This window comes from Pelophylax lessonae (assembly GCF_965119305.1).
Source record: "Pelophylax lessonae genome assembly, chromosome: 3".
In the NCBI taxonomy this organism is placed as follows: Eukaryota; Metazoa; Chordata; class Amphibia; order Anura; family Ranidae; genus Pelophylax; species Pelophylax lessonae.
This window is the reverse complement of record NC_138770.1, coordinates 25,494,012-25,520,975: the sequence shown is the minus strand read 5'-3', so window position 1 is coordinate 25,520,975 and position 26,964 is coordinate 25,494,012. Positions and strand designations below refer to the sequence as shown.

The 26,964-nt window shown below is 45.5% G+C and overlaps 2 protein-coding genes across 2 annotated transcripts in view; both read right to left on the bottom strand.

The window, feature by feature from the left end:
* The window catches only part of LOC309550250 (uncharacterized protein), a gene marked incomplete at both ends in the record, with an annotated part of 974,848 nt that overhangs the window by 4,828 nt on the left and 943,056 nt on the right, over positions 1 to 26,964 (bottom strand). The gene's annotated exons all lie outside the window — the stretch shown is intronic.
* LOC309549812 (uncharacterized protein) overlaps positions 1 to 26,964 on the bottom strand; it is a gene marked incomplete at its 3' end in the record, with an annotated part of 143,307 nt that overhangs the window by 236 nt on the left and 116,107 nt on the right. The gene's annotated exons all lie outside the window — the stretch shown is intronic.

Genomic DNA, 26,964 nt, shown 5'->3' with positions numbered 1-26,964 from the left:
GATATTATAAAAAAAAACAAAAACACATCGTCTCCAGAAGTCCATGTTCTAGATGCTCCAATCCACCAACCTTGTAACATTGAGGGATGGTGTGACCTTCCTGTGTGGAATCCCGGGAATACAGAGGACGGGGACATCTCTCTGGTGGGTTTCTGTAGCTGTATGACTCCTCCATGGTGTTCTGGTACAGATCTTTGTGTTCCTTTAGAAACTCTGACTCCTCCATCACCCCATCCTCATCATCCTCCTCTTTTATCTCTTCTTTAACCTCAACTTTAGAATCGTTCAGGTTTCTACTCTGAATATATAATAAAAATGACATCAATGGTAACAATGCAGATAATGTACAGATCCTAATGATACTATCAGTGATTGTTCCTCATCTACCTGATGATGGTGAGGGATGGTGTGACCTTCCTGTGTGGAATCCCGGGAATACAGAGGACGGGGACATTTCTCTGGTGGGTTCCCATTACTGGATCCATCTGTAGGAAACACACACACTGACTGAATACATTGTTTCTATGTGTTTATCAGATGATGGGGGATCTAGGTGGACCCTCCTTACTGCTCTCTCCTTTACAATAAAGTCTCCTCTTACCCGGTGATGTGAGGGGCGGCGGATTCTCCATCATGACGTCCTTGTAGAGATCCTTGTGTCCTTCTAAATACTCCCACTCCTCCATGGAGAAATAGACAGTGACATCCTGACACCTTATAGGAACCTGACACACACAATGATACAGTCACCATCCAGACACATCCCTTGTCTATTACTGGATAATGTCCCAAAATTCCCAGCACCCCTCACCTCTCCTGTCAGCAGATGGACCATCATCGTGGTCAGTTCCAGGATCTTCTGCTCTCTGTTCCTCTCAGGTATCGGAGAATGAGGTGGAGGCACCATGGTGGGGCTCTGGGTCCTGCTCCATCCCCCCGAGATTGGCTCTCCAGTAGACTCCTTCACTACAACACAATCCTACAGATCAGGAGAAAGATAAACCAATATCAATCATCTGACATCATCTACATGTCTACAATAAGAACATGGTCTTTTGACCAGACTAGATAAGAGTGATGTCATGTGACCTCCCAGAATCCTCCTCACCTCTCTGGTCAGGTCTGTGTTTTATTAATAGAGATAAGAGTGATGTCATGTGACCTCCCAGAATCCTCCTCACCTCTCCGATCAGCAGGTAGATGATCTCCAGGGTGTGGCTTAATAACCTCTCAGTCATGAGACTCTGATCCTCCTCCATCCTCATTGGTGTGGTCATCTGATCTGTGCCGGTTTCTCTGTAGATGGATAATGAAGAATTATCTGGATTGCATTGGTTGGACAATATTAGGATGGGGATATAAGGGGTTATAGGCGGGTTGCCCCGGGTGGGAATTGGAACATGTAGATTGGGTTAATTAAGGGGATCTTTTTATAATGAGTGGTCAGAGGTTCTCTGAGACCATCAAGACCAATGCAGAGCCCAAAGCCATTGATTGGACAGGAGGAAGAACAGTCCACTGCCAGAGTGTAGGGGAGTAGAGGAGAGTGCCGGTATTGAGGGATCAGCGGATCAGATAAGTAAAAGTGCTTTTACTGGTTCCCTACACCAAAATGACCATGTAACCCTTGAAGTGGGGCTGCCCCCATTATACGAGGGTTAAATGCTCATTTGGGTTTTGGTGGTTTTTTGTTTCCCCAGAGATGGGCTTTAAACAAAATTAAATTTTCACACACGATAAAATCTGCATGTTATGCTTGTAAAAACAAAGCGCACCCCCCCACACACACATACACACAATTATGTCAACTCAAAAAATTGTGTCTCCCCATGAAATAGTGTCTAAATTCACTACCCAACATGGTGCAAAGACAACGCTATAAAAGCGCCTACAGGTCATTCGTTTAGAGAAACCCGGTAATAACGGCCCCAGAATCATTGCTCTCACTCTAGTGTGCGGCCAATACCTCACTTTGTGACAGCGTAATATAAATGACAGGTCCTCTTTAAGGAGACATTAGGAGTCTATTAAACCTCCAACGTCACCTATAGACACCAGTGAAGCTGATGAAGTACAGATCGGGATCAACCAGCTTCTTCACTGACTACAGTGACCGGGGAATGATGGCACTGAACCTGGAAGTGATGAAATGCTTGGCTCTTCTGGATTAATTCCCCAGAGAGGAGATCTGAGAACTGATCATCCTCCACTCCATCTACCATGCTGATCCTGGGCCTACAGGAGGGGCAGGCACATGGTTAATATAGTGAGGCATGGGGATATTTGTCAGACATTTCAGAAGAAGGGTGTGAAAGGGCAAATTTCAGAAGTCAAACCCCAATCTCATCCCTCCTAACAAGAGACTGCTAAGGTGAGAAGATGATTGGTGGGAAAGGTGACAAATCTCCAGAATGAAGAGAATTTTCCGACCCCGTAATTGGGGAAATGTTCTGACCCTGAAGGGGTTACTCTAGGTTTCCACACTATATATGTGTGTTTCATCATCTACTGGAGATAAAAGAGGTCACAGTGACTATGGAGGAAGAAAACGGACATGACGGGGGGGGGGTTGCTGGGTGTAAATAGAAAATAAGATCTTATTACCCAGTGGTTGAATTCAGCCGGTTCGTGTTACAACCTGTTACAAAAAAATTACAAGTTCGCAGAACCGAAGCTGAAAGCTGACTCTGGTTATGTCACTGAGTCTGTGTTCAGCAGACCCGATCTGACTCCGCTCTGCCTGTGGCTGCTTTCTCGCTCTGCTGCGGGGAGGCGGGCAGGAGTCCACACACACAGCACTAGTTGCTAGAGCCGCTTGGCGTCTAGCAACCAATGATGTCACTTCTTTCTCCTCCACGCCGCAGCGCCGCCTAGTCGAATTTGGCTCCGCCTCCACCCAAGTTCATTCAGCGCGGTTTAGCACTGCGGGCTGCAGCACGTGAGGTAGCAGCATGGTGGCCGGAAACATTAAGAGGATTCTGGAGGGGCCCAAATAAATGTCTTCAGCCTTCGGGTATGAGTTACTGTCTGACAATATGGCAAATGTTTTTATTCAAAAGGAGTGAAATAAGACATAAAATAAAGTAAAATATCACTTTGCATGTAATAGTAAAATGCCAACCCTTTGTTCTGGCACAGCTGCTGCTATTATTTGAAACAAAGATTCCTATATCATATGTGTCACACTTCCCAGGTGTCAAGAACAAATCCTCCTAAAGAGCGAACACTGCTAATGTGTTCGCTCTTCAGGAGGATTTGTTCCTGACACCTGGGAAGTGTAGCACAGATTGTATGGGAGTCCTGGTAAATGTATTACAAAGCATTTTAAATACCAAGGCCCCCTCGACCTTTAAGAAGTGAATGCACTTAACCACTTCTGGACCGAAAGATTTTCCCCCTTAATGACCAGGCCATTTTTTGCAATTCGGCACTGCGTTACTTTAACGGACAATTGCGCAGTCTTTCGATGCTGTACCCAAATAAATTGACGTCTTTTTTCCCCACAAATAGAGCTTCCTTTTGGTGGTATTTGATCACCTGTGTGGTTTTTATTTTTTATGCTATAAAGAAAAAAAACCAATATTTTTCACATTCTGCTATATAACATTCCCTTTAAAAAAAAAATCAAAATCAAATTTTTTAATAATTTTAGGCCAATTTGTATTCTGCTACATATTTTTGGTAAAAAAAAATCCCAATAAGCGTATTCTGATTGGTTTGCGTAAAAGTTTTCATGTCTGCAAACTAGGGGAAAGATTGATGTCATTTCTATTTATTTTTTTTTTACTAGTAATGGCGGCGATCTGCAAATTTTAGAGGGACTGCGACATTGCGGCGGACAGATCGGAACCCTAACTGACATTAGATAAAAAAAATTACACCATGCTTGAAAGTCGGAACTGGTTACTAACATTTTTGAATCCCACCACTGTTATTACCTCACCTGCTGCCTCGTCCAGCAATATCTACTCTCTAATTCCTCCCAACTCACCTTTCACCCGAAAATGTCCCTTTTATACCTGACATCACTTCCTGTGACATAACTTCCTGTCTATAACTGACATCACTTCCTGTCTTCCATAGAGACTTCCTGTCTGGGTAGAAGTGAGATCACCACCTTGTGGAGCTCAGAGGAACTACATGCTCGGATTAACAGTTTGGAAATTATTTCCCTTTTTTTCAATCAATAGATTTTTATTGGTTTCATCAAAAAAGACAATAACAGGTATGGACGATTCTCCGGTTTTCAGATAAACTGGGATAAGTCACAAATTCTCCCGCTTGACGAGAGCCCACAGGCAATCGCCCCCGCAAGCCCGGCCCTACAATGTGTATCCCGCATTAAATACTTAGGGATTCAAGTGACAGCTAACTCAGCAGATTATGTCCCGGATAACGTTCAACCCCTGTTCCCTCTGCTTAAGGCTAAAATTCAAGTATGGTCCAAATTACCTCTGGGAGTGATGGGAAGAGTCAATTTAATTAAAATGATTCTCCTTCCCAAAATACTTTATGTTGTATGGCACTCTCCTATTTACCTGCCACTCAAGCTGTTTAAGCAGATGGAATCACTCCTCAAGACCTTTGTTTGGGGTGCTAACCGGCACAAGATCTCCTGGCGCAAACTCAAGAATCCTACAAACCTAGGGGGATTGGCCCTGCCGGATTTTAATCTGTACTATCTGGCAGCTCAGTTGTCCCAGTTCTTTCACATAGATAAAACGGATAGAGAACGCTTTTTGACCCTGCTCTGCCCTGGGTGGGCTCATCCCCTCGGGGACCCCCTCCTAGTTATCCTTAGGGGTGTCAGGGGCTCGCCGGAGCCCTTGTGCCCCAGATCTCTTCTATACCACTATTGTCGGATCTGGGAGGTGGTAGCGTCCAGGCTTCGGTGCCCTCCATTTCACACATTCACCCCTCTGTGGCATAATAGCGCATTACGCGAGTTCCTTTCCATCCCTGACCTGTCGATATGGAGCGGGAGGGGTATTCTTCTCCTTAGCCATATCTCCACGACCACTGGTCTGCGGTCTTACGAGGCCTTGCAGGATCAGTTTGCGATCCAGGGCCCCATGCACTACAGATACTTACAGCTCTCCCATGCCTATCGATCTCAATTCCCTGACGGCCCTCCTGAGCTAGAATCGGTTACCACCCTTGAGATTGTTAAAAGTACAGCACCCAGTCACCTTATTTCCATGTTCTACTCTGAACTTCACACACCTTCCTCGACCACCTTGGCTTTTGCACTTAAGACCCGCTGGGAGCGCAGTGTGGGGGCCATGGAGGATGAGGAATGGGAGGATGCCCTGGAGACGTGCCGCAGAGTGTCGCCAAAACTGTCGGATCGCCTAACTCAGACCTTTATAATACACCAGGCTTATCTCACCCCACTCAGACTGTCCAAATATCACCCTGACTTGGTCCCTTCTTGTCCTATGTGTGGAGACCCTGACGCCTCCTTCTTTCATCTCTTGTGGAGCTGTCCCCAATTACAGACTCTATGGCAACAAGTAGTCACATTCCTCCATGACAAGATGGGGTCTCCTCTGCAACTCTCCCCTAAGGAGTGTCTCCTGGGGGTTTACCCAGATGGAGAGATGCCCAAATCCACTGTCATATTTCTTCAGGAAACTTTGTTTATAGTACGTAAACTGATAGCCAGGAGGTGGATGAGACCTACTCCTCCTACTCTAGGTTTGTGGATTAGGGAGGTTAATGGTGTCATCCCATTTCATAAACTTTTATATAAACATAGGGGGTGCCCTCAGAAGTTCAACAAGATTTGGGACACATGGGTGCAGTGCCCTGATACGGCTCGGTAATGCAGTGGGTAACTACTTTATGTTGACCGCCCCTGGTAAATCAATATTTTCTGTTCGAGTGTTGGATCGACGGAGAGCCACTGACTACTGCTTTGTTTTTACTATGTCTGTTCTGTTTCTCGGTGATGATCATTTTGTATATTTGTATTTTTGTACCCCAATGTGTTATGAACCTGATTGCAGTTTCAATGCACGGTTTATTTTTGTATTGTACCAAAGATTTCAATAAACCTCACTGTTTTAAAAAAAAAAAAAGACAATAACAATTAAGTTACATCAACTGGATTTAGAAAACAGGGGTAGTAACAGGGTAGTGGAGCTTCATTTCAAAGATTGTCATTGTAGTGATGTGATCATTTCTTTGCCCATCTTTCAAATGTGTATTCTTGTTATGCAGTGTTTGTTTTGCCCTTTTTCAATATGGTTGCTGTGTTTCTTTCTTTCTCTGCAAGAAGTATGAGGTCATCAAAAAGGGCAGAGCAAGGTTTTCTGGGTGAGACTGGAAACAAGAGAGACATGAGGACACACAGGAATTTCATGCTTAGAGAACAGACACTGTAAGTGCTGTAACATCCCCTCACTGAGACACACAGAGACACTGCTAATGATTTCATTTTCCTGAGGAGAATATCTTATGTTGTATGGTTCACTGAATGTTATTTCTTCAATACATGGACATTTAAACACTCTGCTGTGTGGATTACTGTCTATATGGAAATGTTTTCTCAATTGGGATTTCACTTGCTAATCACAAGCCCTGATTGAGTGGAGGCACTGGCGCTTACTATAAATCCTGTCCTGATCACACAGATTATATAGACTCTGCTCCTAAATACTACACAGGTGGCGTCATCATACCCCAGTAGCTGTCTAGAGTGATCAAAATAGCGCTACATTTGGAGGCACTGCTGAGATACAAATCTTGCAACAGGACATTGAGGAACGACCATTTCATTGTTATCTACAGAAGCTGTTAGGCAGTGGGCCCTGGAAGAGGGACTGCCACCAAAAAGGACATTTGCTATTTCATATGTACCTATCCGTGTGAGCGTCCACAAACTGCAGGAGGCGCTAAAAGCAAATGAAACCTTGCGGTATGCCGCTCCTGTGGATTAAAGAGAGGAAGATGAGAGTTATGAACTGTATACCCATTATCTCTGTCTCAGTGAGGTGGATTTAAATCCAGTTAAAGGGCCCTTTTGTATATATCCGAAAGGGGCTGAAGAAATTGGTTGTGCTGTAGTATTTCCAGTAAGTTCACCTCCAGTAAGGCGGAAGTTACCAGCCCTGCCTGATAAGTGTGAACCATTGAATACAACTGCTTCATCAGGAGAAAACTGTAATGTTGACTGCTGCGGCTGTTAAGCAGGGAACAGATATTGAGCATCTGCTGCTAAAAATCACTGAAGTCATTGCCCAGAATTTACATGCTGATTCTTATCGCAAATTAAAGGCTTTTTCAGGAGTGCTACCTGTCCCCACTGGTGAAGAAAGCTTTGAGGTGTGGAGAGATTTTGCACAGCAAGTGATAGAGGAATGGACCTGTTCAGAGGAAAAGAAAAAACAGTGCATCATGGAAAGTTTAAGACCACCAGCATCCATTATCATCAGAGCTTACAAGGAGACTCATGTGAGTACCAGTGCTCAAGAATATATTGATATTTTGACAGATGCTTATGGACTGCACCGTGACCCTGATCAGATGCTTGCTGATTTTATACAGACAAAGCATAAAGAGGGAGAGGATGTTTCTGTGTTTGTGAGGAGGCTAGAAGTACTACTGGGGAGATTGCTCACTGACAAGGTCATCTCTCCTACAGATGTTGACAGATTAAGGACTGCTCAAATAATAAAGGGGTTACTGCCACACCACCCAATATCACCAGTTCTAAGAGTTGTTTTGAGAGAGAGGAACCTTACTTTCACTGAAACTATGACTGAAGTAAAGAGACAGGAGTCTGATATTCTTTTTAGTACCCCTTCCAAGAGCAAAGTTAAACAGAATTCTGGGGTGGAGCCCACAAATGAGACTGTTGCTAAGAACAAAGAAGTGAGTAGACTCCCACAGCCTAGAGCTCTATCTGCTGATAAAACCTCCAGTGATAAGCCTCTGTTCCACATTAAATGTTTCCGCTGTGGACAAGCAGGCCACACAGTTCGTCAGTGTCCACTGCTTGCTGACAGTTCTGAAATTCACAGTAAAGCTGGACATATGTACCAAAGAAAACAGGGAAGATCAAGAAAACAAACGTTTACCAAGCTACCTGGGGTAGCCCGCAGATGTACTTTCCATTTGTTTGTTAATGATATACCCACTACTGCTCAGTTTGATACCGGTTCTCAGCTGACGATCATATACAGGCCCTTCTATCAGCAACACTTAAACCACCTCCCTTTGCAACCTGTGGACACTTTGCCTGTTTATGGTGTGGGAGAAAATCCTGTTTTTATGGATGGTTGCCTAGAAGTTGAGCTTCGCATTTCTGGCGTGATAGCTGAGGAGGATCCCCCACTTAAAGTTATTGCTTATGTGAGCCCTCCACCTGGGGGTAATGAGTATGCTCCTATGATTGTGGCTTCCAATGTTGAAGCTGTTGAGGCTGCTTTCATACGGTTTCTTCAGTCCCAACATGGAACTCCCCTACCTTCACTGCCTGTTGCTCCAGAACTTCAAAATATCTGTCAAACTTTTGCTCCTGATCTTCCTGGAGGGTGTGTGGGAAATCCATGGCGTCCCATAGAGCTTCCACCAGGGGGAGTGAGAGTGCTGCGGGTTTATGTGGAAATTTCACCAAGTGCAAATGGTAGTTTCTTTTTGCTAGAGACTGATACAAAAGAGGCTGCAAAGAATGGCTGGGAGATAGTACCAGAAAGGAAAGACTATTGTGTAAAATGTCCAAGAATGGATGTTGTTACTGTCCGGGAACATTACCACACACCCAGTTATAATACCAGCCTGGAAAGAGGTAGCCTATTGTTACCCAGTGGAAACCATTAGCTCCTACACTGCCAAAGTCAAGGAGAGAGAAACCAAATTAGACTTTCACTTGAATGATGCTGATAGTCCTGCAGAACACCAACAAGCACTAGGAGAGCAGCTAATGGAGTACAATTATGTTTTCTCTACTGATGACATGGATGTTGGGTGTGCAAAAAGTATTCAGCACAGTATTCGCCTAACAGATAGCACCCCATTTAGAGGAAGATCCAGGCGCATACCTCTTAAAGATCTGGATGATGTTCGAGAGTGCTTGCACAAAATGAAAGATGAAAACATCATTGCTGAGTCTAAAAGCCCGTATGCATCCCCAATAGTGGTAGTCAAGAAGAAAAATGGTGGAGTGCGAATATGTGTTCACTACAGGACTCTAAATCGGCGAACAGTCCCAGATCAATACACGCTACCTCGCATTGAGGAAGCTCTTGATGCCCTGCAAGGCAGTAAATGGTTCACAGTAATGGACTTAAGATCTGGTCATTACCAGGTCCCAATGAGTGAGGAAGATCAAGAAAAGACGGCTTTTATTTGCCCCCTGGGGTTTTTCCAGTTTGTTCGCATGCCTCAGGGCATTAGTGGTGCACCTGCAACCTTTCAACTTTTGATGGATCAGACCCTGGGAGACCTTTGTCCCACTCAATGTATCGTCTACCTTGATGACATAATTGTCTTTGGCTCCACTCTGGAGGAGCATGACCAGAGACTGTTTAAAGTGCTAGATCGTTTGAGGAAGGAAGGGCTAAAACTTTCACTGGACAAATGTAAGTTTGCTCACTCTTCAGTAAACTTTGTGGGTCACATCATATCTGCAGAAGGGGTAGCAACTGATCCTGCTAAGGTGGAGGCTGTGGTTACCTGGCCCCGTCCCACAAATCTGACAGAACTGAGGTCCTTCTTGGGATTTTGTGGCTATTATCATCGATTCATTAGAGGCTATTCCAAGACTGCTCGGCCTCTTAATGACTTGCTCAAAGAAACCCCTGGCATGGACACAAACCGCAAAACTCCTTTCAGTGAGAGATGGACTTCTGCTTGTGAGGAAGCTTTTCTACAGCTTAAGAAAAGTCTTACAGAAGCACCAGTGTTGGTTTATGCAGACCCACAAAAGCCATACATTCTGCATGTGGATGCCAGCTATGATGGATGGGGAGGAGTCTTACATCAAGAGTACCCAGGAGGACTAAGGCCTGTTGCTTATATCAGTCGCAGTCTAAGCCCAGCAGAAAATAATTATCCTGTTCATAAACTGGAATTTCTTGCCCTGAAGTGGGCTATTGTTGAAAAGCTGCATGACTACTTGTATGGAACTCAGTTTGAGGTGAGAACCGACAACAACCCCCTGACTTATGTTTTGACTACAGCTAAGCTAGATGCCACTGGTCATAGGTGGCTTGCTGCCTTGTCTAATTATCAGTTCACTCTCAAGTACAAGCCGGGTCCCAAGAATATTGGGGCTGACGCTCTTTCTAGGCACCCTGGATTACCCATGAACTTGGAAGAAAGTGACTGGGAGGAAGTAGCTGGGCCTATTGTGGCTGCCTATTGTGCTACAGCTGTTGTACAAGGAGATAATATTGTTTTCTCTGACCTAAGAGCTATTGATTCCCTGGGAGCTGGTAAAGAGTGTATTCCAAACATGTATTGCTGTCCCACTGCTTTAGGGGTGCCAGTAAACATCCAGCTGCAAAAGAAAGATATGATCCTTCTGCAAAAAAGAGATCCAATAATCAGACATGTCAGAGAGTCTGTTTTCCGCAAAGATCCTAACCACATGAGAAAATATCTACCTGAGCAGAGTACCTACTATCTTACGGAATGGGATAAGCTCAAAATAATTGATGGACTTTTATACAGGGTACATTTGTTTCATGATCATCCTGGAAGGAGACAGCTAGTGCTCCCTCAAGTCTATAGAAACTCTGTTTTGAGAAGTTTGCATGATCAACATGGGCATCTAGGAGTTGAAAAAACCTATGGATTAATCCAAGACCAATTCTTTTGGCCACGGATGAGGGAAGCTGTTGTGGACTATTGCCGCCGTTGTGTGAGATGTCTGCAACGGAAAATTCTGCCTACTCGAGCTGCTCCTATGGAACACTTGAAAAGTTCTGGTCCCATGGATTTAGTGTGCATGGACTTTTTGTGTATTGACAATGACAGCAGTGGTGTGGGAAATATTTTGATTGTGACTGATCACTATACTCGCTATGCTCAAGCCTATCCCACCAAAGATCAGAAAGCAGTAACTGTAGCCAAAGTGCTGTGGGAGAAGTTTTTTGTATGGATTGCCAAATTGACTTCACTCTGACCAGGGGCGGGACTTTGAAAGTCGCCTTATTAAAGAGCTGTTAACATTGCTTATCAACAAGAGCCGCACCACCCCTTATCATCCAGAGGGTGACGCTCTCCATGAACGTTTCAATCGTACCTTGTTGAACATGTTGGGTACCCTCCCTAATGGTGCTAAGCAGACCTGGAGCCGACATGTTGGAGCTATGGTACATGCCTACAATTGCACCAGACATGAATCCACTGGCTTTTCCCCTTATTTTCTCATGTTTGGGAGAGAAGCCCGTCTCCCTATTGACATTCAGTTGGGCGTGTCTACTGATGGAGTGGAACAGAGGAATCACTATCAGTATGTGGCACGACTCAAACAGAGTTTGAAAGAGGCCTATCAGTTGGCTGAGGAAAATGCTGCGAAATTAAATGCTGCCAATAAAAGGCGTTTTGATTCCAAAGTTCGTTACAAAGACTTACAACCTGGTGATAAAGTGTTTCTCCGCAATTTGGGACCCTCAGCCAAACATAAGTTAGCTGATCGCTGGAGAAATAAGTTGTTTGAAGTTGTAGAAAAACTGCCTAGGATTCCAGTATACAGGATTCGAGGACCTGAGGGTCGGATCAAAGCCTGGCATAGGAATCATTTGCTTCCGGTACCACAAGTTGCTACTGTTGATGAGGAGCCACAATCTGACATTGCTACAGATTCTAATGATGTGCCTTGTGCCAACAGTGGAGACCAGAGTGATGACAATGACTGGTTTACACCTCCACCAGAGTCTCCTGTACAGGTTCCTTCACCGAGTACTGATGGGGGCCTCCCTCAGAGGGGAGGTTTGAACCCAGCTACTCCGGCTTTTGAACCAACAGTCCAAAATTTTGTGCCTACAGTTCCAGGCATGGTTGGAGCACCAAGTTTCCCCACTAATGCTGTCCCAGAGTTCTCTGGATTTATGCCTGAGGGGTTGAGGAGAGGAGATCGTGTTCGACGTCCTCCACCGGTGTTTACTTATGACACATTGGGAAGACCCTGCTATGCTGTATAGAACTATGTACAACCTCATGTTCTGACAGACATGATTGCAGCTCATTCTAGACTGGTTAGCATGATGCCTATTTGTTACTAACCATACTTTCTTTGCAGCTAGCTCTCTAATAGATTGCTTCTGGAGAAATGGTCTGCAGAAGGCGACAACGATGTTAATTTCTGTTGTTATTTTATGTGTATATCCTTGCCGGGTCGTGTAACGCTCTGATTATTTAGATCAATGGACTGGATCTACAGCTGCAGAGTTCCACTCAGTAGTCTTGTAGAGAAATGTTAAATCACCTGATCCAACTCTCTTGACTCATCATAGTGGTTCAGCCTGGTTCAGTATGCACATGTACAAACACTCAGTAATTGATGTTATGAGAGTGACAGGTACTAAATGCAAGTAGCAGTGAAATGATACACTGAAGGTATAGGTTCTGAGGAATGGTAGTAATTGGTGATGATTAGTGATCTCAAGAGCTAGCAATCTAGTACATTCAACAGGTGGTAAATAGTAGTAGGCAAGATGTACAAGAGATGGTAAGCTAGTTCAGTAATGCAGGTTTAGGTATTAGCAAGCAAGATGTATGAGAGCTAGCAATCTAATTCAGCAATGCAGGTAGTAGATGTTAAAGAGCAAGATGTATAAGAGCTAGCAATCAGTTCAATAATGCAGGTAATAGGTAGCAAGCGTTGTTGATAAGGAGGGGTCCCCTGTGGGGTACTTATCAATAGCCAGGAAGCAAATAAGCGTAGAGCGAGGTAGCGAGGCTCCGGTCAATCCAGAATTGGGGTGTGTCACTGGAAGATTCGGCAGCGTCAGGTTAGGCATCTATCAGGAGCGGTTGCACGAACAATGTGTGAGTGCAGACCGTCAGTTGAAATAGGCGCCCTATGCGGCGCCTGATGATGACGTCAGCGCTGTGAACCATTACCACACCCATATGCGTTCCACCTACCTGAGTGGTGGAACGCAACCCGGAAGTAAAGAGGCAGAAAGGCACTGAATATACCAAGGATCTTACAGTCGGAAGGATTTTCAGCAGGAGGAGAATGTAGTGATGTGATAATTTCTTTGCCCATCTTTCAAGTGTGTATTCCTGTTATGCAGTGTTTGTTTTGCCCTTTGTCAATATGGCTGCTGTGCTTTCTTTCTCTCTCTGCAAGAAGGATGAGGTCATCAAAAAGGGCAGAGCAAGGAAGACTGGGGAAAAGAGAGACATGAGGAGACACAGACATTTTCCTGCTGGAGAACAGACTGTAAGTGCTGTAACATCCCCTCACTGAGACACACAGAGACACTGCTGATGATTTCATGTTCCTGAGGAGAATATCTTATGTTGTATGGATCACTGAATGTTATTTCTCCAATACATGGACATTTAAACACTCTGCTGTGTGGATTACTGTCTATATGGATATGTTTTCTCAATTGGGATTTCACTTGCTAATCACAAGTCCTGATTGAGTGGAGGCACTGGCGCTTACTATAAATCCTGTCCTGATCACACAGATTATATATTCTGCTCCTAAATAGTACACAGGTGGCGTCATCATACCCCAGTAGCCGCCAAGAGTGATCTAAATAGCGCTACACAAGTTTTGTTGTTACATAGTTAGTCAGGATGAAAAAAGTCCTTCTGGTTCAACCAAAAAAAAAAAAAAAAAACAAACAGTATTGAAAACCCAACCATACAATCCCATATACACAATCCTATACCTGCAGTTGATCCAGAGGAAGGCAAAAAAACCCCAGCAAAGCATGATCCAATTTGCTACAGCAGGGGAAAAAAAATTCCTTCCTGATCGCCCGAAAGGCAATCGGATATTCCCTGGATCAACTTTACCTTAAAAAATTTTAGTACCCATTTATATTATGTACACCTAGGAAAGAATCCGGGCCTTTATTAAAGCAATCTAGTGAGCTGGCCAAGACCACCTCTGGAGGGAGTCTATTCCACATTTTCACAGCTCTTACGGTGAAGAAGCCTTTCCGTATTTGGAGACGAAATCTTGTTTTCCTCTAGATGTAAAGAGTGCCCCCTTGTCCTCTGTGTTGACCTTTAAGTGAACAACTCAACACCAAGTTCACTATATGGACCCCTTATGTATTTATACAAGGTGATCATATCCCCCCTTAATCTCCTATTCTCAAGAGAGAATAAATTCAGTTCCTCTAATCTTTTCTCATAGCTGAGCTCCTCCATGCCTCTTATCAGTTTGGTTGCCCTTCTCTGCACTTTCTCCAGTTCCCCGATATCCTTTTTAAGAACTGGTGCCCAAAACTGAACTGCATATTCCAGATGAGGTCTTACTAATGATTTGTACAGATGATATCTCTCTCTATGGAGTCCATGTCTCTGTTATACAAGAAAGGACTTTCTTTGGAAACTGCAGCTTGGCATTGCATGCTATTATTAAGCTTATGATCTACCAGAACACCCAGATCCTTCTCCACTATGGATTCACCCAGTTCTACTCCACCTAGTATGTATGATGCATGCATATTCTTAGCCCCCAAGTGCATCACTTTACATTTATCAACATTAAACCTCATTTGCCACATAGTTGCCCAATGAAATAGTGCATTGAGGTCAGCTTGTAAGTTGGAGACATCCTGTAAGGAAGTTATTCCACTGCAAAGCTTGGTGTCACCTGCAAAGACTGAAATGCTACTTTTAATCCCAGACCCGATATCATTTATAAAGATATTAAAAAGTAAGGGTCCCAACACAGAACCTTGGGGTACCCCACTGATAACCTTCCACCATTCAGAGTAAGAATCATTAACCACTACTCTTTGAATTCTATCTTTTAGCCAATTTTCTATCCAATTACAAACCGATCTTTCCAAGCCTGTAGACTTTACCTTACACATTAGCCCTGTGTGGGGAACTGTGTCAAACGCTTTTGCAAAATCCAAGTATACCACGTCCACAGCCACCCCTCTGTCCAAGTATACCAGGTCCACAGCCCCCCCTCTGTCCAAGTATACCACGTCTACAGCCACCCCTCTGTCCAAGTATACCACGTCTACAGCCACCCCTCTGTCCAAGTATACCACGTCCACAGCCCCCCCTCTGTCCAGGTATACCACGTCTACAGCCCCCCCTCTGTCCAGGTATACCACGTCTACAGCCCCCCCTCTGTCCAAGTATACCACGTCCACAGCCACCCCTCTGTCCAAGTATACCACGTCCACCACCACCCCTCTGTCCAAGTATAGCACGTCTACAGCCCCCCCTCTGTCCAAGTATACCACGTCTACAGCCACCCCTCTGTCCAAGTATACCACGTCTACAGCCACCCCTCTGTCCAAGTATAGCACGTCTACAGCCCCCCCTCTGTCCAAGTATACCACGTCTACAGCCACCCCTCTGTCCAAGTATACCATGTCTACAGCCACCCCTCTGTCCAAGTATACTACATCCACAGCCACCCCTCTGTCCAAGGTTTTACTTACCTCCTCATAAAAAGAAATTAGGTTTGTTTGACAACTTCTGTCTCTCATGAATCCATGCTGTCTGTTGCTTAAAATATTTTTTTCCAGCAAGAACTCATCTATGTGGTCTTTTATTAAACTCTCCAGTATCTTCCCGACTATAGAAGTTAAATTAACTGGTTTATAGTTACTTGGCAATGACTTTGATCCCTTTTTAAATACAGGCACCACATTGGCCCTACGCCAATCCAGTGGTACTATTCCAGTCCTTAACGAGTCCCTAAAAATTAGAAGTCTTTGAAATGACAGTGCTCAATTCTTTTAGGATGTGTGGGTGGATGCCATCTGGTCCAGGCGCTTTATCCACCCTTATTCTGTCTAAATATTTCTGGACCATATTGCTTTTGAGCCATTGTGGATCATTTGGGGCTGTGTCAATACCGTCCTCATTATGGTCATGAGCTCCCCACAGACGTAGATAAACATAAGGCGTGTCAAGCTGAATTGCTCAATTGTCCGTGTTTAGTCCATATGATCGTCCATGACCGATGAGATGACTGACGCGTTTCGAGGCCTAGCCTCTTCCTCAGAGCCACTGTGTCATGACTGTCTCTTTGATTTAAAAGACCATTTAATCAAAGAGACAGTCATGACACAGTGGCTCTGAGGAAGAGGCTAGGCCTCGAAACGCGTCATATGGACTAAACACGGACAATTGAGCAATTCAGCTTGACGCGCCTTATGTTTATCTACGTCTGTGAGTAGCCATTTTTAATGTTACATAAATAAAGCCTTTTATTGAAGATAATGCGCTAGGTCGGTGCGCCCTTTCTTTGTTCTTTTTGCTTTTAGTACCGGTGGACGACCCCAGTCCGATAAGGGCAGCAAGACCTTAGCCATTTGAGAAGCCATTTGTCAGTCCCGTGAGGAGTGTGGTCGAGGGGCTTGGATACCAAGCGCAGGAGAAGGGTGGTTTTCACCTTATTGTTTTTTGGGTCATGAGCTCCCTCATGCTCCTTTGTATACACAGAGCTGAAGAAAGTATTTAATAAATTTGCCTTCTCTTTGTCCCCAGTCACCCACTCCTGATTATTTTGTAAAGGGCCTACATGCTCAGACCTGACCTTTTTTATATTTGAAGAATATTTTGGGGTTTGTCCTACTATCTTTTGCAATCTGTTGTTCATTTTGAATTTTTGCTTCCTTGATTTCCTTGATGTTGTATGTTTAAATAGAGAGAAAGCAGTATGGCGGGTTTGCGATGACTAAATTCTTGTAGTGTGAAACGTGTTAACAGTCTCATCTCTCCTGCCATGTTGTCACTTCTGGATATATTCTAATAAAGGAGTATTTTGCTGGAGCATGGTTGTCCATTCAAGTTTCTTTTGATACCAGCTGGACTTGCACTGATTGTGTGAGCAGAATAATGTGCACCAACCTAGAATGGGATATATTTGCGGTTTATCTTCACTGGTTTATTATTTTCCTCTTTATTATTTTATCTTCTGATTCTTCAATCAGCCCTTGCTGTCTTCTGGCTGTGTCAAACGCTTTTGCAAAATCCAAGTATACCTCATCCACAGCCACCCTTCTGTCCAAGTATACTACATCCACAGCCACCCCTCTGTCCAAGTATAAAGTCAACACAGGTCAACACAGAGGATAAGGGGGGCACTCTTTACGTCTAGAGGAAAACAGATTTAGTCTCCAAATACGGAAAGGCTTCTTCACCGTAAGAGCTGTGAAAATGTGGAATAGACTCCCTCCAGAGGTGGTCCTGGTAGATTGCTTTAAAAAAGGCCTGGATTCTTTCCTAGGTGTACATAATATAAATGGGTACTAACATTTTTTAAGGTAAAGTTTATCCAGGGAATATCCAATTGCCTCTCGGGCGATTAGGAAGGAATTTATTTTCCCCTGCTGTAGCAAATTGGATCATACTTTGCTGGGGATTTTTTGCCTTCCTCTGGATCAACTGCAGGTATAGGATTGTGTATATATGGGATTGTATGGTTGGGTTTTCAATACTTTTTTTTTTTTTTTTTTGGTTGAACCAGATGGACTTTTTTCAACCTAACTATGTAACAACAAAACTTGTGTAGCGCTATTTTGGTCACTCTTGGCGGCTACTGGGGTATGATGACGCCACCTGTGTACTATTTAGGAGCAGAATATATAATCTGTGTGATCAGGACAGGATTTATAGTAAGCGCCAGTGCCTCCACTCAATCAGGGCTTGTGATTAGCAAGTGAAATCCCAATTGAGAAAACATATCCATATAGACAGTAATCCACACAGCAGAGTGTTTAAATGTCCATGTATTGAAGAAATAACATTCAGTGAACCATAAAACATCAGATATTTTCCTCAGGAACATGAAATCATCAGCAGTGTCTCTGTGTGTCTCAGTGAAGGGATGTTACAGCACTTACAGTCTGTTCTCCAGCAGGAAAATGTCTGTGTCTCCTCATGTCTCTCTTTTCCCCAGTCTTCCTTGCTCTGCCCTTTTTGATGACCTCATCCTTCTTGCAGAGAGAGAAAGAGAGCACAGCAGTCATAAGCAGTGTACCCGGATCGGTGCAACCTTGGAAGCTGTACTCAGACCCCCACGCTCTGGAAATGCCCTGTAATGTTGTTTCAGGCATTGGATCCAGCATGAGGTGCTCCCTATGGCACTTGGTGTAATGTGTTGAGTTAGCCACAGGGTGCTATACAGGTCCAGGGTTGTAGTTCATCACTATGGAACCTCATAACTATGGAACCCAGTCCCTGAGGACCTCTTCGGGGGTATGCCCACCATGACGATTAAAGCATGGACCTTATATACAGTCCAGCATTCAGGACAGATAAGACAGGGTCACCCTGTAACTTTGACCATTACTCTATAAAACATTACTAAGTCTGGAATGTATTCCCCTTAAGGCGTAAGCTTTTCAAACTTGGCGCTAAAATTCAGAGCTCAGTCTCAGGTGATCACACCACTGGTCACACCCTTTAATGCCACTTCCCCCTAGAACCCTGATAAGGTACTCAGGTGCCATTTCACCACTCATTGCAGGACAGTCAACACTTGGATTTACGCATACTCCTTTCAGACACACTGCACCCTATCTCCTGCACCCTATTCCATGAGTACCCCACAGTTAAATACCCTCACTTGTAGCTATGGTGGAGACCAGGAGAAAGGGAGCCAATTCTAAATCGCAGAAGATTGGCTCTGCCAAAGATCCGCTCAATACTCAGCCTTGGAGTGACAATGTATCCCTTGTACCGGAGTAGGACCCGGTTTTACCACCAATGTCCATATCCGGTTCTAGCTCTATCTCAGGCACACGACATGTGGTCTACCTGACAAAAGCAGAATTTTCTGTCGCCTTTTTTCTCTATGGTGGTTAGGCTAGAAGCTCATTCTAGAAGAGTGGTGCAAATTGAACAGAAGGACAGAGCAGCAGAATGTCTTAGTGGTCAACACCTTGCAGCACTTGGTTGCTCAGTTCAAACCCCAACTGGGACACTTCTAACTGCATTGCAGGATGTCAAATTAGGCATTTACGAAGAGGAAGAGCTTTTCCAGCATAATAAGCAGGGATTTTGTGTGGCAACGTGAGAGAACGCAGTTAGGGCACCTCTAGCACTGACTGTATGTAATGGCAAGGGGTGCTGGAGTTTGCTGCAGAGTCTATTGATGCTCGCTGCTGAGGGGTCTAGTCTAGATGGAGGGGATTTATTTTGGCAGGGGGGTCTTTTGTTGCTGAGGAGGTCTATTGTTGCTGGTGGAGGACCTACTGTTGCTGGTGGTGAGTCTTAAATTTCTGGGGGGTCAGTTGTTGCTGGGAGGGGTCTGTTATTCCTGGCTGACAGGAAGTCTATTGATGCTGGCTGTGGAGAGACCTGTTGTTGCAGCCAGGCGTTTATTGTTGCTGGGGGGAGGGGGGATTTTGTTATGGGTGGTCCATTGTTAGGGGATCTATTGTTGCTGGCTGCAGGGAATCTATTTTACTGTTTTTCTTGTTCTCATTTGCAAATTCCATACAAATTAATTAGCACCACAAAATGATACCTGGTTCTGTATTGTCTAAAAGGGTAGTACTGGGAGGTGGGTAGGGGATGGAACCAAGAAATAGTGGTTGGAAGTGGGTAGAGGGTGGAACCAAGGAATGGTGCTCGGAGTCGGGTACAGGGTGGAACCAAGGAATGGTGCTCGGAGGTGGGCAGAGAGTGGAACCCAGGAATGGTGCTCGGAGGTGGGTAGGGGGTTGGAACCAAGGAATGGTGCTCGGAGGTGGGTGGAGGGTGGAACCAAGGAATGGTGCTCAGAGGTGGTAGGGGGTGGAACCAAGGAATGATGCTCAGAGGTGGGTAGGGGCAGACAAAGGGGTAGTTCTTGCACCTATTCTCTGAAAAAACAAGCCCTGATAATAAATCACCTTTTTGCTTTAATGTGGCCTTCATGAGCTTAGCGGCCTTAGCCATATGAGTTGTCATTGGAGGATGCTGTGTCCTTTAGGGGTATACTCAGTCATTATAATTGAGTGTGTCCTTGGGGGGGTTGCAGCATCTTCTGGTGGTAGCTTCATGTGCTGGTCTTGTTCTTCGGGGGTATATCTGTCTGCAGTTGGAGCCTGTGAACCTGCCTTAACCCTTGTCTCTCTTCCAATGCAATGGAAGTTGGATTAAAAAATATTGATTATATCATATAATATAATATAAGAATAATAGAGTAATGGTCAGAGGTACAGGGTGACCCTGTATTATCTGTCCAAAATGCTGGGCTGTATATAAAGTCCATGCTTTACCACCAATGTCCATTTCTGGGTCTTGCTCTATCTCAGACACGCAACATGTGGGATACCTGACCAAAGCAGAATTTTCTGTCGCAATTCCTTAGACAGTTTATGTTTTAATACGGCCATCTTTGTCCAGAGCTCTAAATCTCACCGCCACTTCTCCTGCTTCAGTTTCCCAACTGGAGTCAGATCCCGAAATGCTGGTTCCTCTAGGATGCAGAGACAGAAGGGAATGGAGAGGATATGGATGCCGTACTGGAGGAAGGTGCAGAGGATTTCTCTCCCCCACACTGTCATTATAATGAAGAAGGACCTTCACACAACATGCTTGCTAACGTTGAAAAGCTCATTTCCTCTGTCTGCAAAATCCTTGATATTATACCAATATATACATGGTTCTGAGCAGCATGGCTGCCCTGTAACAGTAAAACTGCTATAGGGCGGTCGAAAAATGGTAAACACTTTTTTCTTTCACACCCCAAAATTTTGAGTCCCCCAAAATGACATTCCAGACTCTGAATCTAGTAGGTGTGTAGCACCACCCCCGCAGGAGCTGCTGATTAGATTATTGGGTCTACGTCCTGCCTTCCAACCCCTGAAATTGGCTCGAACCCTCCCTAGGCACAACTGACACGAAATGGGACTATAATACCAAATGGCTACAGGAGAACACAGTTCAGGATATATCACCCCAATAAGTAATAATAACTTGTTACCTTTCTCCAGCCGCAGTCCCTCTGGGTGACACAAGGTGCAACACACAGACTTTTGCTTAACCAAAGTAGCTTTACTGAGAGTTAAAGTACAAGTTGACTCCAAAAGACATCACAAGAGTCAACTAAGAAAGATAAAGTTATTGACACAATAATAAACAATATAATTAAGATAGCTATTTTTGTCTACTTATGCAACTAAAAGATAACTCATAGGCTTTCTTTTACCCAATTCAGGCTATACTTTACACACGTCTAGTCTCTTGTATCAGGTAGGCAGAACCTATTTGAATCCCATACACAGTTCCTTCCTTTTGGTTTGGAATCTTCGCTAGCAATCGTTGGTGCACAAGCTATTTGTAATCCAAAAGTAAGGATATATAGTCAAAAGGGGTGAGAAAAAAAAGGTTACAATCACCCGCAATGTTACTGCGTAATTGGGCGTATTAAGACACCTTATGTACTTCTGTTTAAATGCTTAGTCTCCTGGAAGGTGCACTAGGCCGCTGAGTGTACTGCGTACTATCTGAAGTGTAGTTAGCACCGGCTAAAGTTACTTTCTTCCAAGCGAGAAACAGATTTGGGCATGTGCCCTGCTCACCAAACGGCCTCTTTCTTCCCGAGCTCTCCACCTCCGATTTCTGTCACCAGCCGCGCTTGCGGTGTTTGATGTGGGCAACACCAGTCTCTGCAGAGCATCAATGGGTTCTCTGGGAAGGCTCCTTTACTGAAGATGAAATGCTTCCACTCCGTCACTTCAGGCTCAGGCTTCAGGCCTAGTCCGCAGCATCAGCCCACAGCACTTGCTTCCTTCTAGCTGTTGTGTCAGGAGACAAGAGAGAGAGCCTGGCTCCTCCCTTCCTTTATAAAGCTTCCCCCAAAAGGCTGTGCGGTGAAGCAATGCACCCTGGTGTTCCAACTGAATTGTGGGTATCGTAGTATCTGATGAACATCACCAAGCTGCAGTGTGGCAGTTTGGCCACTAGAAACTTCTGATGAAAACCACCAAGCTGCAGTGTGGCAGTTTGGCCACTAGATGGAGCCGAGTTCCTTCAGAATGTTATACAGTCTACTAATGAACAATTGTAAATGGGAGGATGCCCGCTACACACTCCCCCCACTTTAGAAACTTTGGTCCCCAAAGATAACGACAGCATGTATCCTGTCACATACGTTGGAAAAAAAACAATTAACTCATGCACAACGGTAAACCATGTCCCTTATCAGAAGCAGAGTTCAAACCCAACAACTGCACATTAAAACACAGGGCCGACAGCGGAACCTCCCACCAATTGTTGGGGGAGGGAAGGTGGTTCTGTTCACAAACCCCCGACACTTGAGTGGCTTGTACAGATGTGCCTGGGGGTGAGCTAGGGTTGTCCTCCACTAAATCTGCAGTGGAAGAACTAGGCTGATCAAGAGTTCTCTTAGAAGTAAGGACAGCTTCTTCCGAGCATTTCCCCAATTGGTCGTAAGTTAGTCTTTTGGGTGGGTGAATGACTCTTCTTTCCCTCTGTTCTTTGGGAGTCACAATCTTAGAAGTGCTGGAACCAGCCGCTCTTGGGGATTCTTCAAGAGCTTCCTCCTCTAGTCCCAACGCATTGGACTCTGGGGTTTCAGAAGCAGTTAATTCTTCTTCAGAGAAAGATGCAACCTCCTCCTCAGGATCTTCACCATCAGCTACTTCTTCTGTAAGCATGTGGAAAGGCACAAATTCAGGAGCTTCTGCCCGAAGGGTTCCTCTTTCAACCAGTTCGGATGAAGACAGGTACGCAGTCGTGGGTTCTGGTAACTGAGATGACCACATCCAATCAGGTACCTCCTCTTCATCTTCCAGATCTTCAATTGGAGAATCTCCACCCCTCACATCTGGAAATGCTGTTTGAGATCTGGTAACTGGCCTGTGCCCTTGAGACGTTGAAGGGACTTCATGTGAGACTGTGTCAGGAGGTAGGCGAACTGCTTCTGAGAGAGGTAATAGGTGGTTCCTATGCCAAGTCTTCAGTGGGCCCACTCTCCCTTCCGGCCTAATCTGATACACAGGAAGGTTTGGCAGCTGCTTACAGATGACATAGGGCTGGGATTTCCAACGGTCAGCCAACTTGTGTTTCCCAGGGATACCCAAGTTCCTCAACAACACTTTATCCCCTGGCTGCAAATCCTGGATCCTAACTTTCAGGTCAAAGTTTCTTTTATTTCTCAGCCCCCGTTGATCAGATGAGACTTGGGCTTTTTCGTAGGCCGTTTTTAGGCTCTTCCTCAACCGGTCCACATACCCCTTGTGAGATGCTGCTGAGGTGTGATCAGGTGATATGCCGAAAGCCAAGTCCACTGGCAGCCGAGCCTCCCGCCCGAACATTAATCGGTATGGGGAGTATCCTGTAACATCACTGACAGTACTATTGTAGGCATGTACGATGGCAGCTACATGTTTACTCCAGTGCTGTTTCTTTTCTGAGCTCAGGGTCCCCAACATGTTCAAAAGAGTCCGGTTAAACCGTTCAGGCTGAGCATCCCCTTGTGGGTGGTAGGGAGTAGTCCTAGTCTTTTGGATGCCTAACAAGTCTAGCAACTTCTTAATCAGCCGGCTTTCAAAGTCTCTTCCCTGATCTGAATGGAGGCGTTACGGTAAACCATAGTGCACAAAGAACTTTTCCACTAATACTTTGGCCACTGTTGTGGCTTTCTGGTCTTTTGTTGGAAACGCCTGGGCTTATCTGGTGAAATGATCTGTTACCACAAGGACATTCCCTTGACCACTCAAGTCAGGCTCCAGGCAAAGGAAATCAATGCACACCAGTTCCATAGGCCCCTGACTTTGCAGATGGCCCATTGGGGCTGCTTGACGTGGCAAAGTTTTCCTCTGGATGCAGCGAGCACAAGAACGACAGTATCCTTCAACTTCACCCCGCATACAGGGCCAGTAAAACCTGTCTCTCACAAGTTGGAAAGTCCTTTCAGGCCCCAGATGACCATGATTGTCATGGAGAGCAGCCAAGACTCCTTCCCTGAATTTAGCTGGTAGGAACAGTTGCCACTTCTCTTCCAGATCATCAGAGGGGCCCCTTCGGTAGACCACCCCTTGGCGTATCTGTAGCCGGTCCCATTCTTTATGCAACAATCGGGCTTCCCGAGGGGAGTCTGTTAGAAGCAGCTCAGGGCGCTGAGTCTCTATGGCCTTCAGCAAAAGTTTCCCCAAAGGGTCTTTTTACTGCTCCTTCCTCAAGTCCCCTTTCGATAGCCTAGGCAAACCTTCTTCTTCAACCTGGGTCACCCTGCAATAACACCTGGGTACTCCAGCAGCTGAGACCCCAATCTCTTCGGCTCTTGCTCCTCCACTGGATCGAAATTCCGTTCCCTGACATAGGGCGCGCACTCCCTCTGAGGTCAAGTGGGCCCATTCTTCAGTAGGATCGTTGGGGGCATGAGACCTTCTGGAGAGGGCGTCTGCATCCCTATTCCCAACACCTGGTCGGTATTTTAAACTGAACATAAAGCTAGAGAGAGTGGCTAACCACCTATGTCCTGTAGCGTCCAGTTTGGCAGTGGTCAGCAGGTAGGTAAGTGGATTATTATCCGTTTTGACTATGAATTCTGCTCCATATAAGTAATCTTTCAGTTTGTCTACTACAGCCCACTTCAAGGCCAGGAATTCCAGCTTGTGTGTGGGGTAATTCCTCTCGGAAGGTATCAGACTTCTGCTCACATAAGCAACGGGCCGCAGGTGACCGTCATGCTCCTGGTACAACACCCCACCTAGCCCATCTCTGCTGGCATCGACATGTAGTTCGTAGGGTTTTGAGGGGTCTGCGTAGGCCAACACAGGGGCAGTGGTCAGGCTCTTCTTCAACTGAATGAAGGCTTCCTCACATTTCGAGGTCCACTGATCCTGAATAGATTCCTTGGGCTTTCTAGGCCCCATGGCGGGTTTCACTGGTTTGACTAGTTCTGGAACATCATCTTCCCCTTCGGTTCTGAGTAATTCATTGAGGGGTCGGGCAATTTTGGCAAACCCTTCCACAAATCTCCTGTAATAGGAGCAGAAACCCAGGAATGATCGGAGCTCAGTCACATTTGTGGGCCTCGGCCAGGAAGTAACAGCATCCAGCTTCTCTGGGTCGGTGGACACTCCTTCTGCAGACACAATGTGACCCAGGTAATGGACCGAGGACTGGTAAAACTGGCACTTCTCCGGAGAAAGTTTCAGGCCTTCTTCATATAACCTCTTTAGGACCTTTTCCAACCTCTCTTCATGCTCTTCTAGGGTTCTGCCGAACACAATAATATCATCCAAGTATACCAGTACCTCTATCAGGTTCATATCTCCAACAGTTGTCTCCATCAGTCTTTGGAAGGTGGCTGGGGCTCCTGACAACCCTTGAGGCATGCGGTTAAACTCAAAGAACCCCACAGGGGTGATGAAGGCTGTCTTCTCCCTATCCTCAGGGTTCATGGGGATCTGGTAGTATCCGCTCTTCAAGTCCATCACACTGAACCACTTGGCCCCTGACAAACTTTGTAAAGCGTCTTCAATCCGGGGGGTGGTATACTGGTCTGGAATAGTCCTTCTGTTCAGTGTTCGGTAGTCGATACAGAGCCTCAGGGACCCAGTTTTCTTCCGGACTACCACTATTGGAGAAGCGTACGGGCTCCTGGATTCTCGAATAATCCCTGTTCTCTTGAGTTCCCCCAACTGCTCCCGTAGATCTTCTAAGTCACCCAAGGGAACCCGTCGGACTCTCTCCCGAAAGGGTTTATCTTCATGTAGGCGGATATTATGGGTGGCACACTTTGCACACCCCACATCGAATTCATCTCTAGAGAATATTTCTTTCCATCGAATCAGTTGGGCCCTGGCTCTCTTCTTCCATTCCGGTGGGAGGGCCGTATTTCCAGAGCAGAGCTCCTCTATGGTGATTTCGCCCCCGTCTTCCCTCTTCAAATCTGATGGGGCAACTGGGGTGACCGGGTTCACCTGGCCCAACAGCACCCTGGCCGGCACCTTCACCGGAGTAGTAGCAGTATTTCTGACACTCACCAAAACCTTCCCATGACTTTTCTGTAATGCCTTCAATGGGATCACTTCGGGGATCACTTCTATCCCTTTCTGTGCCTCCGATGGGCCTGATTCAAGAACCATGAAAGGGCCTGGCTGCTTCCAAGTGAGCTTGACAGAAGCCCTCAAGCAGGTCACCTCTCCCGGCTGCAACACCTTCTCTGTTTTATCCAGCTTCCAGATCTTTCCAACTCCTTCGGCAGGGGCCTTCTGTTCCAGACCTAGACGTTGATAGGCCTGCCTTAACATGGGATGAACTTTCAGAGTAGGGGCATCCTGTCCCTGGACTAGTTGTGTCAGCAATCGCCTGACTAGGTCAGTGTTGGTCCCTATAATGAGGGAACTCTTATTGGCCCCTGGTGGGCGAGGGCATACCACTGCTAAAGTATCGAAGGTTTCAGCTTTGCCGGCCAAGGAGGGGTCAAAAGTTAATTTGATTGGCAAATACCCGTCATAGGGAAAACTTTGTGTTCCAATACCCCATATCTCCAGGTCTTCCAGCCTCTGCAGGGGCAGATGTTTGAGGTGTCTATCGTAGAAATCCCTATACAGGAGAGTCACCTGGGCTCCTGTGTCCAGTAAAGCCTTTGTATAAATTCCTTCCACTTGGATTGAGACTACAGGGGAAGGCCCCACTAGCTTGACAGGAAATTCTTTTGGAGTAGCCCTTCTGCCGGGCTCAGCTACCTGCACCCGTACTCCTTTCCTTTTTGAGTTTCTACCGGGCCTCATCTCCTCCTGGGCCTGGTGTGCATTGATTTCCCGCCTCTTATCGGCCCAAGTCGTGGAATGAGAGGCATTTAAAGAGGACCTTACTCCCTGACTG